A 21,840-nucleotide genomic window follows, 5' to 3' on the forward strand; every position below is an offset into this window, starting at 1 on the left:
AAAAGGCTAGAGAAAAGGGGAGATATTTTGAGGTCCATTAAAGGAGAGAGAACAACTTTACCCCAAACTAAAGAATGAAAATCGGGGAATTTGTGAGAATGAAGAGGGAGACTATTAGTGTTCAAATTCACCACCCTCAGTGCCAAGGTTTCTCAACTTAATTGCATGACTTTCATAAGAAAGCAGGGCTTTAAACAAGGGCTCCGTACATGTAATTCTATAAGAATTTCTCTACTCTACATGCGCCAGGTAAGCAGAAGAAATCAATTTCAAATGTTCATTCCTGAGTTGGAGAATATATGGTCAGTGTTGAGGATGATGGACTAAAGATTAGATCTTCTGCCCAGCATCAAACAGTAATCAGAGAGCATGGAATGGACTCAATCAACACAGCTGCAATTGAATTCTTTATAAAAACAAATAGGATGAGTCTTGAATCTGATTTAAATAGACACAAAGTAAATAACTGAATACTTCCAGTGTATCTAAGATGCCCACTAGGATAATCTCCAAATATTGAAGTAGAGTAGGGGGATGTGTTTCATTCTGTTATGCTCAGTTTTAATAATGGAAATGTGATTACCCCATGCTTTTTTTTTTTTTTCTATACATTGGTTTTTCAGACAACCATTATGGAGACTTTTCATGATAGTATATTCTTTTTCATAGTTATACAGTATTTCATGATGAACCCACAATTATTTATTTATCCATTCCCTTACTGATAAACATTTAGATTGTCTCTATTTTTTGCTTTTGCAGGAATGGTTGCATTGTGTATTTCTACCTGTAGGATTTCTAAAAGTGAAATTATTATACCAATGGATTGAGTACTTTAAATGGTTGTAGTTTTGAGAGTCTCTTAATGGTCTTTATTATTAAACATGCTTTTATTCTTAACATTCTATATTTTAAGTATTTTAATTTCTTGTCAATTTAATGTACATTAAAGTTATCTTGCTATATTGTTTTATTAACATATATCTGTCATTAATGAGTTAAAGGATTTTTTCATATTTTTTCAACTTTTGCTATCTCTCTGTAGTGAATTGCTTCTATTTTCCTCATCTTTATATATTTTGTTAATCTGTAGATAGGAGCTATTTCTATATAAGAGATAGTAAGAATGTATCAAATATATATACAATATACTTTATCAACTTAAAATTTGTAATTGATATTATCTAGTTCATTATTTTACAAACCTATAACTATTAAAATTAAATATGTATTAAATATTAAATAAAAATAAAAATTAATATATGGATATTTATGCATCTAAGACAAATTTTTGTAGTTTCCTTCTTATATTTTATTTATAGAATATTTTGCAGAGTGGATACTTTTCAGCTTTAACAATTTGTCAATATTGTTTTCTTTTCTGCTTCCCTGACATTCACATTATACTCAGTTCTCATTCCCTAATTTTAAAGTATTTTTGTAATTTTATTTCTTACAAACTTTTAAAAAATGTGATATAATATCCTAATTCTATCTGTTCCCAAATAAATAGCTAATTATCATCATACTATTTTTGCAAAGATTTTTTCCTTCCACTGATTCAAAGCACCACTTTTATTAGATAGTGAATTTTCATGTAGAAGTGCACATGTTTCTGGGTCTCTTTGGCCTTTAATTACTGTTACTTAGAATATATTTTGATGTTTGACAACGTGAATTTCTTTTCATTATTATTTTATTACAAAATTTTCTTGACTTTTTTTCAAGATAAACTGAGACTCAACTCACTAGTTAGAATTTATGGGGTAGTCATGTATGGATGTGAGAGTTGGACTGTGAAGAAAGCTGAGTGCTGAAGAATTGATGCTTTTGAACTGTGGTGTTGGAGAAGACTCTCGAGAGTCCCTTGGACTGCAAGGAGATCCAACCAGTCCATTCTAAAGGAGATCAGCCCTGGGTGTTCTTTGGAAGGAATGATGCTAAAGCTGAAACTCCAGTACTTTGGCCACCTCATAAGAGTTGACTCATTGGAAAAGACTTTGATGCTGGGAGGGATTGGGGGCAGGAGGAGAAGGGGACAACAGAGGATGAGATGGCTGGATGGCATCACGGACTCGATGGACATGAATCTGAGTGAACTCCGGGAGTTGGTGATGGACAGGGAGGCCTGGCGTGCTGAGATTCATGGGGTCACAAAGAGTCGGACACGACTGAGTGACTGAACTGAACTGAACATTCAGAAGAATTAGCATTTCTACACTATCATGTTTTACCTTTTAGAATGGGATATGACTGTTCATTTATTAAGGTTTTTTCCATTTATCTTTCAATAACAACAGTTTTAATATGTATAGATTTAGCATTTTCAATGTATTTTATATTTTTCATTATTTTAAATACTTTTTCTTATTGTTTACTCATGGATGATCAGAAATCTATGGACTCGTGTGTTTAACTCTTTAAAAAAAAAAGTTATAAATGCATAGTTCTTTACAGTCTAAGCTTTATTCTTCCAAGGTAAATTCACTTCTGGAGCCAGGTGGAGGAAGTGTTACACAATGTAAGAAGTGATCCATTTATGTCAAATCCTGCTGAGAGAACAGAGAAAAGGGTCTGTGTGCCCTTGGTGATCTTGTCAAGAGCAGCTTCCAAAGAAATGGGAATAAATATCTGAGTGGAGAGTTTGGGGAGAGAATGGGAAAGGAGTAAGTGGAGACAATGTTTGATGGATTTTGCTTTAAAGAAAGAAAGAAAGAAACTGGAGGGGAGCAGCAGATCTAGGGTAGTTTTCTTTTTCTTCCTGTTCAGTCTCATCTGACTCTGCGACCGCATTGACTGCAACATGAACGTTGTATCTCATCACAGTGGTGAGAAATTAGTGTGATAGGAAAGAAAAAGGAGACCCACACTTGAGTAACAGGAGGTGGGAGGATCCAGTGAACAAATTAACTTGGACGTTGGAGAAAGAAAACTGTATCCACGTGGCCAGAATATAGGATTCAGAGGTAGACAAGTTGATTGATAGATTTGGTGAAGAGAAAATACAGTAGTTCTTCTAACAGCTTCTAGTTTCTTTTTTGTTTTACCAACTTGATTTTCCATACTTAAGGTTTTAATTCATCTGGAATTATATTATGGTTCAAGTTAGGGATCACATGTTACATTTTTCCCGGTAGATAGTCACCTGTTTCCACACCATATTTTCTCTAATGCTTAGCAATACCACCTTTGTCCTAGTGGAAGCTCTCTCATCTTTGAAGACTTATTTCTAAGTTATCTATTCAATTCTTCTAGTCTATTTGTGGCAAATTGCACTGTTTTTATTATTATAACTTCATATAAGTTTCATAATTGTTAAAACAAAACTCTGCTTAGTATTTTTATACATAACTTGTAAAATGAAACTTTGTTCATTTTTCCACCAGATTGTCTTATTTTTAGTCATCTAAATATTGTCTGTATCCACGTACATATTTTTCCTCCTTATTTTTAGTATTATTTAATAACACACTCTTTTTACTTTGATGAGACTTGCCAGAGAAGATTTTCCACTGTTTAGTTTTGCTTCTGGTCTTGACTTTTTTGTCTAGTCAATAAAACACTTTTCAATTTTATTTAATGTCTATTTTTGTTTGTTTTTCTCAGTTTTTTCCATTTTCATTAATTTTACTTTAGAAAATTCTTTTATAAATGCAGTCCCTCTTTCTAAAGGGGAAATTTTTAAATAAAATTAAATTATAAAACAAAATAAAACCAAATTACAAAAGTGAACATGTTTTCCCCTTTCACAATATATACATATACCAAATCGTTACATTGTCCACTTTAAATGTTATGATTTTATCAATTATATCACAACAAAATAATAATAAAATAAAATGAAAGCAAAAAAGTAAACATGATTGCAAAACATTAATAAAGAAAATGTTTCATGTCAAGAGCAATGTTTTGAAAATTCTCTTAGTTAACTGGACTTTGTTACACTGAGTCATGTCAGTCAGTAAGTCCACAATGAGCCTTATGTGCAGATGGCTTTTTACTGTATGGTCTGAAGAGCAACAAAAACAATCCTTCTCCAAAAATAGTTCTCTTGATACTTTGAACTTGGCATTGCTCCCTATACCTATGCAGATTACCATCTAGCTATGAGGTTCTTGGTAACCGGATACCAATAGTGGTTGTTCTTCTCAGCAAAGGTTCTCAAATTTCAACATTTCATAATAGAGAATGAGAAAGCTGGATTAAAAGGCAGATTCAGAAGATCTTACGAGGGGCTCAAGAATACAAAATTTAAATAGTCATCCCAGTTAATTATGATAGCAGTTATTCTAGAACCTCACTCTGAAAAACAGAAGATGAAAGGTTAGCCAGTCCTTAACCTGGAAATGATCCCAGAGTTCTCTCCCTGTTAGCACTTCAGCACCTGGCTTTCCATTAGCTGATAGTACAAGACAAAGGACAGAGAAATCTCAGAGAAAAACGGCATTAGAGTGATGACATTGAATATGAAGCAGTTTTGATGGTGCCAGTCCAAGGAAGGATACAAGTTATTTGAGTTTTGGACAGCACTGGCCGATAGCACATTCTTCAGTTATAGGAATGCTTTATTTGCACATTCTCTAGGACAGTAGCCACTAGTCCCATGACTTTTCAGCACTTGAAATGTAATGAGTCCAACTGAGTGACTGAATTTTAATTAAAAATTTTTTTTATTTTAATTCATTTGAATTTGAGCCTATATAAGCCACATGTGATAGTGGCTATCATATCCAAAACCACAAGACTGCAGCTCTGTTGAAGGCTGGAATAGGGATTTAGTGAAAAGAAAGTAAATTAAACAATTTCTAATTTACAGTTTTCCAAAGGTTGGCTCTGTTATTTAAGATCACAGTATCAAAGCTTGATATCATGCTACCAGAGAGAGTTGTAAAATTGGTAAAATGTATTTTACTAATAGTTCCTCTATCAGGCTGCCAGTCAAATAAATTGCCTTCAATATAGAAACCATTGAAGTGTATTTTTGAGAAATCTTAGTGACAGTTTGGCAAATGATAGGCAGAAGAAAAAATATTGGTGGTAAATATCCTTAGTACACTCTTCAAAGTCTTTCAAGCTAAATTTTCAATGGACTTTGAAATTTTTATTGCGCTTTTAAAATTGAAAAAAGGTTCCTGAATGAGGAAACTTTATTAGTGATGGTGGCTAACACTTATGGAACACTGATGACGTGGCAAGGAGTGTGCTAAGTATTCTACATGTGTTTTTAATTTAACCCAGACTACACCATTAGAAACACAACATTCTTAATCATACTTTGAGATAAGAAAATTAAAAATCAGAGAAGTTAAGAAACCTACCCAAAGTGGCACAGCCAGTCAAGTTGAAATAAGAATGAAACAAGACCTGTTTACTGCCAGATCATTACATTTTATTTTATTTCTCTCTATTTAGTCTTGGAGTATTGGTTTTGACAAAGACTTTCTTCAGATGTTGAGCATTAAAAAATAATTAATTTAGGGAGATGTGGCCAAGATGATGGAGCAGAAAGATCCTGAGTTCACATTCCACAACAAGGTGGATAGGAGGGACAGAGATTTTTTAAAGACCTACTCTTTTGGGTAGGCAACACACAAAGGGGAGGATAATTACAACTGTATAGTTGAATTCAGTTTGCAATGGTATTACATGTGGTATGTAAGGAAAAGAAAATCGACAAGAATGAGTTTGTCCTGGGTAACAGGAAGAGTGGAGTTACCCATTACGAAAGCTGGGAACCTGTGAAAGGAAACAGAGTTGAAATCAGGAGTTTGTTTTAGACATACTGAGTTTTGGATGCATTTTACATATATCCACCTGGAAACTATGAGAAGTTTTCTGCATCAGAGTTTGCAATTCACGTCTGGAGAGGTCTCGGCTACAGGGGAAACAACAACAACAAAAACAGACTGAACAGAGGATGGATGGCTACTTAAGACCACAGGAGTAGATGGAGTCACTTTGAATGAGAAGAGATAGAGAGCAGGATGCAAAACTCCCACACTCACTCACAAATAAAAGTCAATAGGAAGAAAGTAATGTGAATGAGGCTGTTTGTATCACATGCAATTTCTTAATACCATTGGCAGTGCTGCTTTGATGCCATCAGTCAGTATTCCCAGCACTCAAATCCAGAATTGAATTTGTTTAGAGAAGTTGGATGCTCTGAGAATTAGTCACCCATCTTGGCATAGTGTAACATTCTCATCTTGGCTAGGAACATTCTCTTGAAAGTTAGACTGAAATGCATGCTTCACTGCTCAGGCTGCCCCAGCTAGAGCAAATCAGGCTGTATTCATCTTTGACCCTTCTTTCATCTCAAATCCTTGTTTTAGCTAAAAACAGGCTTCTGTTCCTCATCGCTGCCACCCATTGAGCAGGGCTGCATCTGTAATTCCCAGAAGACAAAGAATAGAAATAAAGATTCTGGTTCATAAGTTTGTAAACAATCCATTGTCATGTTAAAGGCTAAATACATTTAGACATGTGTGGTCACACTGCTTTTTGTTTGCCAACCTCATTTTATGTAACCTGGACCAACAAAACCAACAAGAGGGGAAACACACAGGTATAAGGTCAATTCAAGGGTTCAACAAAGTGCTCAAAATGATAGAATCAGCAGATAAAATGTTTCATGGGTTGCTAAGAAACCTTAATCTGGGGAAAGAATCAGAATTAAGTTTTTGTTAAGAGGTTTATCATTCCCTATCCTGATCCTTTGATAGAGATAGTCTATAGGAATCTTAGCTTGGCAATTATATGGCTGTTATAATTGGGAAAAAGTTAGAAAAGGGGTTTGAACAAAAGGATAATAGCTTAAGAATTTGAGAAGTCACTTGGGGAGAGCTGGGTCATCTTGAAATTGCTTTAGGCAAGTTTAAGCTGTTTGGAAGATTTTCTCTTTGTAAAAGAAAAGAAATAAAACTAAGCATCAGTATTCTTCTGTGTGGTTTTGTACCTGATGAGTTACTAATAGTTGAGTAAAGCATTCATAAAATCCATTTAATTATTAAAACATAGCATTAGCAAATCTTATTTTCACTTGTCCTCAGAGAAAAGTTCAGTTTTGCATGTTGTACATGCTGCTATTTATCTGATTTAACTTTAACTTCATAAAGGACAAAGATGCAGTCTCAAACCTCAGTAATTCCAGGCAATGTAAATAGAAAAAATTAAAAATATGCAACCGTATGGAGTATTTTTTAAATTTTTTGTAAATTTTTATTTTCATGTGTACATGCTAAGTCGCTTCAGTCATGTCTGACTCTTTGACCCCCTATGGACTGTAGCCCACCAGGCTCCTCTGTCCGTGGGATTCTCCAGACAAGGATACTGGAGTGGGTTACCATGGCCTCCTCCAGGGGATCTTCCCAACCCAGGAATCGAACCCGTCTTTTATGTCTCCTACACTGGCAGGTGGGTTCTTTACAAATAGCACCACCTGGGAAGCCCTATTTTCATATAAACTTATTGAAAAGGAGGTAAAACCAAGAGCTCTCATATGCCCTTTATTCAGATGTAATTATTTACAATTTTCCCTGTTTGTTAGTAATTTATTCCCCTTCTCTAATTCTCTCAATTAATAAATGAGAGATGCAGGGAGAAGAAAGAGGAGTGAGATGTGGGCACATTTTCTTTGAGTGAGAAGCAGATTTGATGATATTTTATCCCTAATGTTTCCATGTGTATTTCCCAAGAACATGGACATTCTCATGCATAGCCATGGTACAAAATCAAGATATTTAACATGTATACCAACAAAGGTCCATGTAGTCAAAGCTATGGTTTTGTGTGGATGTCATGTGTGGATCTGAGAGTTGAACTATAAAGAAAACTGAGCTCCAAAGAATTGATGCTTTTGAACTGTGGTGTTGGAGAAGACTCTTGACAGTCCCTTGGACTACAAGGAGATCCAATCAGTCCATGCTAAAGGAAATCAGTCCTGAATCTTCATTGGAAGGACTTATTTTGAAGCTGAAGCTCCAGTACTTTGGCCACCTGATGCGAAGAACTGACTCATTGGAAAAGACCCTGATGCTGGGAAAGATTGAAGGCAGGAGGAGAAGGGGACAACAGAGGATGAGATGGTTGGATGGCATCACTGACTCAATGGACATGAGTTTGAGTAAACTCTGGGAGATGGTGAAGGACAGGGAAGACTGGCGTGCTGCAGTCCGTTCGGTCACAAAGAGTCGAACATGACTGAGTGACTGAACTGAACTGACTGACAATATTGTTATCTAATCCACAGTCCACATTCAAAGTGTATCAATTCTGGGGGAGAAAAACAAACCTTTGTATGAAAATTATAAGCTTTTGTACAGGATCCATTTTAAAAGAACACACTACCTTTAGAAATGATGTCCTTTTCATCTCCTTTAACCTGGAATATTTCCTTAGTCATTATTTGTCATAGATGATCTTAACATTTTTGAAGAATACTGGCCATGGTTTTTAACAACAAGTGAAAATGAAAGTGTTAGTCACTCAGTCATGTCTGACTGTTTTGATACCCCATGGACTGTAGCCTGCCAGGCTCCTTGGTGCATGGGATCTTCCAGACAAGGACACTGGAGTGGGTTGCCATTTCCTTCTCCAGGGGATCTTCCCGACACAGGGATCCAACCTGGGTCTCCCACATTATAGGCAGACTCTTTACCATCTGAGCTACCAGCAAAGTCCAACAAAGAATATATACAATGGCTATAGCCCTTGAGAAGGACTGGAAATAATGATACTCCAAAAACAATGGGCATGCCTCGCACACAGATTTTGGTCTCTAAATACAAAAGGAGCCAGTGATTTTTAACAAAGGGCTGGTTTTGACACTGAAACTTATATTCTACTGAGAGTGGCAAAAAGATCTGAAATTACACTAGATAATTCTAGATTGTGAGAGGTGTTATAATGAAATAAGGGTATGATAATAAGAGAGAGAGGTTAACTTTTGTTATGATGGATAAGGAAGGACTCCCTAGTAAGTACCTTTAAGCTGAGACCCAAAGAAGAAGAAAAGGTCAGCCGTGCAAAGATTGTAGGGAAAGAATTCTGGGCATGAAGAACAGAAAGAAAAAGATGCTGATGTGGAAAGTGTTTGGCTGGAGAAGAACACCATGCACTGTTCTTGGTGGATGACTTGTGGGGAAGGGGATGCTGGGGAAAACGTGAGTGTGGTGTTGAATGAGGTTGGAAAGATAGGCATGAGCTGGTAAACCAAGCAATTCAGGTTTTATTCTAGGTGCAAAGGGGAGGTCTTGGGGCAATTTAACATGGGTAGTGACATAACCTGATTTGTGAATTACAAAAGTAAATTAGAAAGAGTGTGAGAACGAATACAATGAGACCAGATAGGAAACTAATGTGAAAATTCAAACAAGAAACAGCGGTGGCCTGCACCATTGGTGTCAGTCAAGATGAAAAGGTATGAGTGGATTCAGATTACATTTTGGAGTTACAAACACCAGGATTTATGTAAGAATGAGAGTGTGAGGTGGCAGAGAAAAGGGGAAGGTTAAAGGGTGTTGTTGGATTTTCTATTTTTGGATCAAGCTTAGAGAAGATCCACCACTCTGTTTTGAGCACAATATTCTAAGATGTTTTAGACAACAAATAGAAACATTAAATAATCAAAGAAATTTACAAATGTTAAAGGTCCTAAGGGATTCTTCTTTCCTTTTTATGAGATTAAGATATAAGTTAATGAGACTATCTGCATCATTTCATCAAAAATGAAAAATTAAAGGAAATCGTAGTCACCTTCAGATAGTCTGCAAATTTAAAGAGCACTGTGTGGTGTTAAGAAAGATGATATATTGAGATTACCTAGAATGATTTAAGGGGGGAATTATGAGAAAAATTAATTTTCTAAAATAGTCTGAAGACCTACAATTGAATAAAAGAGAATATAAGTTAAACATCAGAAATAATTTTCTGGGCAAGAGTAATTCAAATCAGGATGTCTTTTAAAGTCTTGTGAAAGCTCCTTCAACTGAGACATTAAAAATGAGATGATATAAAACTTAGTTTAGAAAGGTAGAAAAAATATGTTACAAAGGAGATGCAATAAATGTTCTAGCAATGTTTTTAAAAGTATTTTTTAAGTGTTTTTAAAAGTTTTTAATATTTATGAAACCAGATCTACTGAGTTAAGAGTTTCACCTTTTTCCAGGGTAACAGCTACAACTTTTTGTGTAATTTCTTACAACTGGTGGAAACAAAGTTAAATGGGCCAATGTAATTTTTTAAATGCCCTTTCTGGAAGTTTTTGTAATGCAGAACAGAAAATATTTAGCTGCATGTCTCATGTAAAATGGAGGTGTGCTAAAGAGGGTAGGAGAAAATTGATAATGCTCTGGGAAAAAAACAGATTTGCCTCTACTTAAGTGAACAAAAACTAGATTTTAGAAGAGTATAATACAACATTCAGGTGAAAAATACGTAGTTGTTGTGAGTAAATGAATTTGCTCTTAGTTACAAAGAATTTTTACTCCAAAATGGCTTTAATAAATACAGTGTGCATGAATAAAATTTAGTCTTAAGAAACTGATACATCATTTCTATTTTTAAGATTAGATATTGAGATTGAGTACATCATGAGAAACACTGGACTGGAAGAAACACAAGCTGGAATCAAGATTGCCGGGAGAAATATCAATAACCTCAGATATGCAGATGATACCACCCTTATGGCAGAAAGTGAAGAGAAACTAAAAAGCCTCTTGATGAAAGTGAAAGTGGAGAGTGAAAAAGTTGGCCTAAAGCTCAACATTCAGAAAACGAAGATCATGGCATCCGGTCCCATCACTTCATGGGAAATAGATGGGGAAACAGTGGAAACAGTGTCAGACTTTATTTTTTTTGGCTCCAAAATTACTGCCAATGATGACTGCAGCCATGAAATTAAAAGACGCTTACTCCTTGGAAGGAAAGTTATGACCAACCTAGATAGCATATTCAAAAGCAGAGACATTACTTTGCGGACTAAGGTCCGTCTAGTCAAAGTTATGGTTTTTTCCTGTGGTCATGTATGGATGTGAGAATTGGACTGTGAAGAAAGCTGAGCGCTGAAGAATTGATGTTTTTGAACTGTGGTGTTGGAGAAGACTCTTGAGTCCCTTGGACTGCAAGGAGATCCAACCAGTCCATTCTAAAGGAGATCAGCCCTGGGTGTTCTTTGGAAGGAATGATGCTAAAGCTGAAACTCCAGTACTTTGGCCACCTCATAAGAGTTGACTCATTGGAAAAGACTCTGATGCTGGGAGGGATTGGGGGCAGGAGGAGAAGGGGACAACAGAGGATGAGATGGCTGGATGGCATCACTGACTCAATGGCCATGAGTCTGAGTGAACTCCGGGAGTTGGTGATGGACAGGGAGGCCTGGCTGCAATTTATGGGGTCGCAAAGAGTCGGACACGACTGAGCAACTGAACTGAACTGAACTGATTGAGATTACTTGGATTTATTGTTTTCCTATTAATCATAATACTTCTGCAGAAAAGTTGTTTGAGGAACATTTTATTCTTGAATCAGAGCATTGGTAATCTTTTTTTATTGTACAAAGGCATTTGAAATATTTTTCAACAAAAATTCTTTTCATATACTATTTTTATGAAGACAGCAATTTCCATTAATAATAAATGTGGCGTCATTTATATACTGATACCCTAATTTGTTTCCAAAAGGATTTAAAGCAGAGTGTAGCATTATGACTCTGGAAAGCAAAACATTTCTGCCATCATACAATACTCCTCTGCAGTAGTAAAAGAAAAGATGTGAGAACCATTTAAATGCCATGAGGAGAAACATGAGAAAAATCAATGCTGCAATGAGTAATTGAATGATGTTTTCAAAGGCTGACTAGGTCATCATTAGACAAGACACGACTGAAACAAAATTCCTAGCGTTTTTCAACCTAACATTAGCGGAATCCAGTAAGATAAGACATTGCATTTACTGCTAAAATTTACATTGCTGTGAAGACTTAGAATACAGTCATCAAGCTAATATGAAATGAAGGAAGATGCAATAATCAAAGAGTATGAAAATCCAGTGGCAATAATGGCCTTGGAATGTTGTAAATATAAGATATTCCTGATAACCTCCAAAAGCTGCTTTTTCACTAAAAGTAAGACCACAGACTTTATAAAATAGAACAAAAGTAAGTTTTAAAAATACAGCAAATAATGATACTTGAGAGAGTTTCCATGTCAGATATTTGTAACAGAAAGTTCTGCCTAGAGAAAGAGATACATAGCCTTCCCTAGTTTATGATAACAGGTGCAGCCTCCCAGATGATTAAGATTTATTAAATCTTACTTTATGTAACCAAAGCAGAGAATCCAACTTCAGGCATTTCATCATGCATAACCTCCCTGAGACTAGACTGTTCCATCTTTCCTCTCCTCTCAAGACTGTCCTTACACCCACATAATGAAAAGCAGAGCAACACTGTAGCCTGCCTCTCTTTAGTCCTACTTCTGTTATGTTATATGTGGCTCTCTACTTTCAAACTGTGTGCATGAGTGTGTGGGTGCTCAATCGTGTCTGACTCTTTGCAACCCTATGGACTGTAGCCTGCCAGGGTCCTCTGTCCATGGGATTTTCCAAGAATACTGGAGTGGAATGTCATTTCCTACTCCACGGGATCCTCCTGACTCAGGGATCAAATCTATATCTCTTGCGTCTCCTGCATTGGCAGGTGGGTACTTTACCAATAAGTCACCTGGGGAGCCACTTTCAAACTACATCATCTTAGAAAGGATTTCAGTTTTTAAACAATGGAACAAAATTGTGAAGTTTATACTGAATATGTCTAGTAATACAAAGTCTATATCCTTCTTGTAAGGCAAACTCTTCCATTGATGACTAGCAATGATAATCAGGGAAAAAACTAGAGAGTGTGTCAAATGTCCTTCTCTATAATGTTGGCTACTATTCCTACTGATTTTTAAAGCACTATAAGAAATGTGCTTACCCTCTTCTCTAGGAAGAATCTTTTTATATATTTGGAGACAGTTACATCTGCAGTTTTTGCTTTTTCAGTTTTATTTATGTATTAAAAATTATTTTATATGGGCCATTTAAAGTCTTTATTGTATATGTTACAATATTGTTTCTGTTTGGGTTTTTGGGGGCTTGGACCCATGTAGGATCTTAGCTCCCCGACCAGAAACTGAACCTGCAACTCCTGCCCTGGAAGGCAGTCTTCTAACCACTGGACCGCTATGGAAGTCCCAGTTTTTGCTTTCTTAAACAAAATCTGGCCTTTTTAAACTGACAGAATATTGATTCTAGAACCCTCCCCCAAGCCAGTAATCTCTCCCTGATAGACTCCAGTGTGTACTTCTTGCTATAAACATGTGCTGACAAGAACCACATACCACACACTAAATGTGTTTTCCCAAGAGATCATCATCTTCTTTTCTCTTGGCATGCTGCTCCTATTGATATTAACAGCATTAACAAAACAAATGAAACATTAACAGCAACAGAAAAAACAAGCAACTGGATCCCTTTGTTTTATTGCTGGTTTATTGAATTTGCTGCCAACAAAACCCCTCATTCATTCTACCATGATGCGCTTCTATGTAAATTTCCTACATCCTTCTAATGTACCCTTCCTTTTCAAACTTCCACTCAAGCCTTTATATTTAACTCAGAAAATAGTTGTGATATTTTTTAGTTCTGATTCGGCATTCCAACAGCATTATCATCTGTCCTCTCATTCTCCCTCTGTCTGTCTTTATCTTTGTGTCTCTCAGTCTGGGGTCATCTGTAAATCGGAAAGTCACACCTTCACTGTTTGTGTTGAACAGACTAAACGATGATAAAGTGAGGGCTGGGCGGTCTGCAGCTTGAAACCTTGCCAGGAGAATTTGCATACACCACAATGTTCCAGCCCAGTATTGCCAGAATCTTCTTTTCTGTGGGAATGTAAGTCACTGCATTATCAGACAGCTGCTAATATTGTTACATTTTCTGTATGAGGAGCAATTAGCTTACCATGAGTTTGAAAGCGCATATATTTACCCAGAACCATTTTCTTTAGTGTTTTAATTGAAAACTGGTGAGAAATATTTCAGGATCCAATGTTTTTTAGGACAGCTTTACCTGGAACATCTCATCCATCTTACCTCTGATCTCTAGACCCAAGCTAATGCTAGGCAAGCCTGAAGTAAATTATTCTAGAAATGTTCTTATATCAATAAAAATGCAAATAATGCCCTAAGACCTATCTTTTAAATTCTGCTTTAAGATGAATCATAATTTGGATATGGAAAGCTATAAAAGTATGAGTAAAACTGTTGCCATCTAATAAAAATATTTTTCCAAGTAAAGTGGCTTTTAAAATCCTTTAAACTTTGGAAGAAATGCTGCTTCAATCAGAAAAAAAAAAAAATCAGCTTCTCTTTGGAATGGATTTGACTTATCACTGTTATTCTAATCATTAATTTTAGCTACTTCCTAGCCTCTAAGGCCTCAAAATGAAAATCTGGAAGTCACAGTTCTATTTCCTGCTCAAATATTATTTTCTACTATGTCCTGGCCTCTTTAAAATTGTAACCTAAACATAGTTAATTTATTTCTACCTACCTCAAGGTATGTTATTTAATAGAGACAGAAAAGATTAAATAGAGGAGAAAGATATTATAAAAATAATGTTTTATGTCTTTTTATTATTATACATTCAAGCCATGTTTATAAATTTAATCGATTATGTTTTATTTCTGAATTAGCCACATTTTATAATATCTTAGAATACTATTTTTATACTCTAAAAAACACAATTTCTGCTGGAAACTCTAAATAAATTCAACATTAGGATGAGCAAAATAAATAACAGGCAATCTAAAACATTTTATCATTTGTTATTTGAGCAGTTGTGGTGAAAACACCGAAGAATATGTAGTTGCAACCATCCACTGTATTTTCAAGATGCTTAGCAACCACGAAATGAATTTCACATCAAGACCATAATGAGAAAAAAGATTCCAGAATAATTTCCTTTTTCTCGAATTGGATATGAATGAACAGAGGAGGCAGATCATTTCTAAAAACAACATCTCACCCAATGGACTGAATCCTTACAATCTTTGTATTAGGAGCCAACATTTGAAAAAAGCATGCAATCATTTTGACATGTTTGAGCAATAGTTATTTTGAATATAGTCTATTTTTTTCAGACCATAACAGCAAAAGCTGTTTAGTTTAGTTTTGTTTGTCTTACAAGTTGAAGAATAATAACAATCTTCCCAATCTTCCCTTCTTCCCAAATGAATAAGGAAGCAACCTTCCCAAATTCTCCCATGAATTGCTTCCAGAAAATATGATGGTATTTCTGTCATCCTTTCTCCATTGTGTATAATTATACCTGTTAACTCTGTAACACAATCCTCCCATCAGTGAAATGAAAAACTTAACTTTTTCATCTTTGTTCATAATATTATTATTGGTCTTAACACCTTATATAATTGTTAGCTCTAAATATGGTTGATACATTGGGATCAAGTTGCTATTTTTTCACTAAGGGTATGCTATTTATTCTCCTTAAGCTTCATTTCAGAGAAGGCAATGGCAACCCACTCCAGTACTCTTGCCTGGAAAATCCCATGGACGGAGGAGCCTGGTAGGCTGTAGTCCATGGGGTCACGAAGAGTCAGACACTTACTGAGTGACTTCACTTTCACTTTTCACTTTCATGCATTGGAGAAGGAAATGGCAACCCACTCCAGTGTTCTTGCATGGAGAATCCCAGGGACGGCGGAGCCTGGTGGGCTGCCATCTGTGGGGTCACACAGAGTTGGACACTACTGAAGCGACTTAGCAGCAGCAGCAAACTTCATTTTCTTATTTATCCTCTTTAAGTTTCACTTTCTTATACAGAATGTGGGGCTATTAATGGCCTGCACCTAATAGGGATTAATATATATGAATCAAATAATGAGTATGAGTTGCTTATAACAATGTCTGACATATAGTAATTGCTCAATATATGTTACTTATTATTTACAAAAATATTCACCATGCCTGACACACAGTATATAATCAAAAAATTGGAATTTAGGCCATTCTTATCATTTGCTTACTTCAGACTTTATCCCTTCAGGCTTTATGGATTCACCTAGCATTTGTTATATAGTGCTTTTTGTATGATTTTATATCAGTGTTGCCTAATATATTATGGTCCTATTGGGTACTCCTCTTTATATGAAAAGTAAAGGTTATATGGTAAAAGAAGTTTGGAATATGGAGGACAAATTTAAACAGCATTCTCAATTTCATTACTATATTAATGTGCATGATAAATCTCAATAGCAGCTATGTTGTTGCTGTTTAGTTGTTAAGTAATGTCCAACTTTTTATGATCCCATGAACTATATAGTCCACCAGGCTTCTCTGTCCATTGGGTTTTCCAGACAAGAATACTGGAGAGGTTGTCATTTCCTTCTCCAAAGGATCTTCTCAACCCAAGAAACAAACCCACATTTGTTACTGTACTGTACTACATAGCTGATTGTGTTAGCTGGGTACTTAGGTTAAATTTGTTGGACATAGGAACAAATGGACTTATAAACACCCTCTCGGAATGGAACTTATTCATACGTAGGGGACTTCCTGTATCTGTGTGGCTCTTTGGCACTGAGTCAAGGCAGCAGAACCCATTATTACCATGAAGAAAAGCAGTGCCACTTTCCTCCTCATCCTTTTCCATTCTCCAGACTGGAAGGGCCAACTGCCCTGCCAAGTTCTCCACTGGAAGACCATGTTTTGTGTAAAGAATCTAACCTGACAGAAATCCTATAGGATTTCTTTCCAGAAATTCCTAAGTAGGTGATCAATCGAGTGGAATTTTCTACAAAAGTCATGCCGTAGCCTGATCTCACTAGGGATTTGAGTGACCCGAAATAATAGCTAAACCTTAATCCCTTGAGGGAGCCTTAAAGAATAGCTTTATGAAGACTCTATGAAAACTCTTCAGTTCAGTTCAGTGTCCTATCTTTTTACCTTTTCATACTGTTCATGGGATTCTCAAGGCAAGAATACTGAAGTGGTTTGCCATTCCCTTCTCCAGTGGACCACATTCTGTCAGACCTCTCCACCATGACCCGTCTGTCTTGGCCTAGTTTCACTGAGTTAGACAAGGCTGTGGTCCATGTGATCAGACTGGCTAGTCTTCTGTGATTGTGGTTTCAGTCTGTCTGCCCTCTGATGCTCTCTCTCAGCGCCTACCATCTCACTTGGGTTTCTCTTACCTTGGACGTGGGCTATCTCTTCACAGCTGCTCCAGCAAAGCACAGCCGCTGCTCCTTACCTTGGACGTGGGTTATTTCCTCACAGCTGCCCCATCTGACCTTGGACGTGTATGAAGATCCTGCACGAAAACTTTTAGTCTTCAAAAAAAATAAATAAAATCCCTTGAGTTACATTCAATGAATACTTACAAAATAAGAGTTGTGTATATAGTAACAATAACAAACCTATTGACAAAATAGTATATGGGAGCACATTTAGGGTAGAGATCATTTGATCACTCCTTGCTATTAGAGCATTTCATAATAAACTGGTCATCTTTTTATTTGCATTACAGAGTATTATAATTTATATTGTTTTATATATACACATACAGAACTACATTCATATATATATGTGTGTGTGTGTGTGTGTCTTTTTTTACATAGAACTATTATATAGAAACTACCCTGCAAAACAAATTTTCTAATAGCTCTGAATCCAAAAATGTTGTTATTAAATTTTTTTGTCATTGAGCAGATTTTTACTTAAGTATAGTTGATTTATAATATCCTATTAGTTTCAGGTACACAGCACGATGATTAAGTATTTTACAGACTATACTCCATTGAAAGTTATCACAAGATAATGCTATCATTCCCTGTGCTGTTCAATACGTCCTTGTTGTTTATCTATTTGATACATAATAGTTTGTGTCTCTTAATCCCATACCCCTATCTTGTTTCTCCCCTGTTCCCTCTCCTCACTGGTAGCCACATTTATTTTTTATATCTGTGAGACTATTTCTATTTGCATGCACATTTGTTTGTATTTTTAGATTTCACAATTAAGTGGTATCATATAATATTTGTCTTTATCTGACTTATTTCACTAGGCATAATAATCTCTAGGTCCTTCCCCATTGCTGCAAATGGTAGAATTTCATTTTCTGTTTTATGGCTAAGTAAATATTCTATTGTATATCACATCTTTATCCTTTCATCTCTTGACAGACATTTTCATATTTTGGCTATTGTATATAGTGCTGCTATGAACATTTGGATTCACATTAGTGTTTTCATTTTTTTCAGGAGTGGAATTTCTGGGTCATGGTAGTTCTTGTCTTAGTTTCTTGAGAAAATTCCATACTGTTCTCCAGAGTGGTTGTCCCAATTTACATTCCCACCAACCGTGTAAGAGGGGCTCCCTTTTCTCCACATCCTCTCCAACATTTGTTATTTTTAGAGTTTTTGATGGTAGCCATAGTAAGATTTTTTAAAAGGATGAAGTAGGTAGGTAATACAGGAAATAAAGCTATTCCTATTTTATTCACACTATCAAAGCACAAATAAATTAGTCTGACATCCAAACTAAAGAATTCAGTTGGTCTTAAGATGTAAAATATATTTCTAGGTAGTCTGATAAAATTTGTTTCCAGTTAGCTTTATGCCACTCCTGTTACCTTACCTCCCATTGAATCTACTAACTACTTTAGGCTTTGATGAGCTATGGGGCTGGGTGTTCAGTGGCTATATAGGTCTGAATGAAGAGAAGGTAACAGTCCTTTATTTTGTAGCAACCATATTGTCTTTGAAGATGAGGTTGGAAGAAGTAGAGTGGATTTTCAAAAGGTGTTTTTGCCTTAAGAGTTGCTTTTGTACACAATGCCATGCCAAGGTGAATATTTTGGAGTGTATACCTCATACTAAGACTGCTTTCACCATGTCATTAATTTGCCATTGGAGAAAAACAACCCTTTAAACAACTGTACCTTAAAAACTCTTTCAACTTCCTTATATAGAAGGGTTTTATCTGTTTTGCAGAGTGGTAGCATCTTTGCTGACTGCTAAGCACAGTGTTCATGCGATGCTCCAGTTCAGAGCTTACATCTCGCAAAAAAAAAAAAAAAAAAAAACAGGTTGTGCTGTTTTTAAGGATCATTCTATCTATTTTTTAAAAAATAGAACATCCTTCCTCCTTCTCAAAATAGAAGCTTCAAGCCAATGGCAGCAATACTTTATTTTAAATCCAAGTGAAGAGCATCATGTATCATGAACCACGTCAGAAACCTGCTAAGTACCACTTTGTTTATTTAAAATTGAATTTTAAGAAGGAAAACTAGCTTAGATGCAGTACTTTAGCTATGTTTCTAAATAGATGAAATCAATTTGAGGGGAAAATGTGAACCAAAATATATTCCCTATAAAGTTTCCAAAATCTGTCTCTAATCACTTAAATGAGAAAACTAGAGTGTGCATTAAACCCTCAGTGAGGAAAACAAAAGAAAAATATCAACATCTACAGGTGGGGTTGCTGGGGGAATGCCTATTTTTATTTCATAGAAGAGCAAATAGTCACATAAAGCATTCATTAATAGCCAGGAAACAAATTAGACGTTTTCTTAGGCAGACGTATATAATGCATATTTATTAGAGAAAGGTTTAAATGAATGATATTTCAAAAATCAGAACAAACTTAAATATATTTTTCACTTAATCCTAATTTAGTACTCAGATCCATCTTGATAGTTCATTTCAATCAAATATAATTATTAAGACTTGAAATAAATCTTTTACACATCCAAAAGTCTTCCTTTTTATTGTCTTGCTGAAGTGCTTTGTATTTTCTTTTGTTCTGAAATGTATCAGAATCTTAGAGTAATTGGAACAATAAGAATATTCTCATGAATGTTTGCAAATCTAAAATACATAAAGGAAATACAGAGCATATATATGTATGGACATGTGTGTGTATATATATAGCCTATAGCCTATATATATATACATATAGGCTTCCCCAGTGGTTCAGTGGTGAAGTTAAGTTAGTTAAGTCGCTCAGTCATGTCCGACTCTTTGCGATCCCATGGACTGTAGCCCACCAGACTCCTCCATCCATGGGGTTCTCCAGGCAAGAATACTGGAGTGGGTTGCCATTTCCTTCTCCAGGGTATCTTCCCAACCCAGGGATCAAACCCAGGTCTCCCACATTGCAGGCAGATGCTTTAACCTCTGAGCCCCCTGCCTGGGGCTTCTTCAGTGGTGAAGAATCTGCCTCAAATGCAGGAAACACAGGAGATGCAGGTTTGATCCCTGGGTTGGGAAGATCCTCTGGAGGAGGAAATGGCAACCTGCTCCAGTATTCTTGCCTGGGAAAATCCTATGGACAGAGGAGCCTGGCAGCCTACAGCCCATGGAGTAGAAAAAGAGTCAGACAAGACTGAAGTGACCTAGTACACACACACACACATATATTATATATGTATACACACACACACAAATACACACACATATATATAATGTTCTACATGAGATAAATGCAAGGTAAGCTGTTCTGGTAAAACTAAGATACTTAATCGCATTAACTTTTATTTTACTTTTCATTTTGAAATACATACAATTTTACGAAAAAGTATTAAGAATAGTACCTGGCTCTCATTATCCACAGCACACTTCCTTGCTCCTATAAATCACCTGCCCACCCCGCCAGCAACACCAGCCAAATCCTCAGCCCCACTCCCTGAACGCTGTGGCTGCACTGGCTGAATTCTTGACCCAGATCAAGGAAAAGCCATAAGGGACAACATTAACTTGTCAATATCATTTGAATTTTACTGAGGAATGCCAGGAGCTTCCAGATGAGTCTTCTGCTTCAAGACAGGATTGTGCAATCTCCTTTTCACACATTTCCCCTTTTCTTGTAAACTTCTAAAGGAGAGTCTCCATCACAGTTTCATACAGATTAGCAACTCTACATTTTTTTCCAAAGGAAGCACCATCAGGCTTGTGAAGTTTTAAATTTCATTTTTTACAAATTCTATTTCAAGTCTTCTTTCACAATCAGTAACTGTAGCAAATGCTGGGAGAAAAAAAAAAAAAGTGAGGGGGAAAATGGGGAAATCAATTTTACCTCCTGCAATTACAGGAAATAAACTCTGTGAAATATTCTGCTTTATTGGATTGGGTCTGAATCATCAAATGAAGGATTTTTTATCTATTTGGCTTATTCATAGAATGTGGTTTATTACATTATATAGTAAACTGGAAGATGCTAGGTGAGTCATTTAGCCGCTTGTCAAGGTTCATTTAGTATAGGACCACCTCTGTTACTCTGTATGTTATCATAGAGACTCAGAAAAAGCAAAACGCATTTTTAGCCATTATCAATATTAGTCACAATTCTTCCTTTTAGTATGCGAGGGACAGATATTTTGTAGAAAAATACAAGAAGCCAGTGACCTAGAAGGTAAATGATTTGCCTAATGTCCTAGAGAGGTTGAGCAGCAGAGGGAGATCAAGGTCTCTAGCTCCTAGTCTGGCACACACACCAGGGAAACACATTGCTCTCATCAATGCATGTAATTGATAAGAGATTCCCTCTTCCCACTTGCACACAGGAAGATGTTCATTATACACCTTTCTGGGAGAAAAGGGATTTTAATCCACAGGGCTTTTTTTCTTCCCCTACCATGCAAGAAGAGCATATTTGAATTAAATACAACACCTCTGCATCCAAAGAAAGCTGCCAAGAGTAAGAGGAAAGGACTATCCAGCTTAACATTTTTTTCCTTGAATAGAGAGGAAGGAGACAGAGCATTCAGCTACTCAGAAACTGAAT

This window comes from Oryx dammah, unplaced genomic scaffold (genome assembly GCF_014754425.2).
Source record: "Oryx dammah isolate SB20612 unplaced genomic scaffold, SCBI_Odam_1.1 HiC_scaffold_19, whole genome shotgun sequence".
NCBI classification, from domain to species: Eukaryota; Metazoa; Chordata; class Mammalia; order Artiodactyla; family Bovidae; genus Oryx; species Oryx dammah.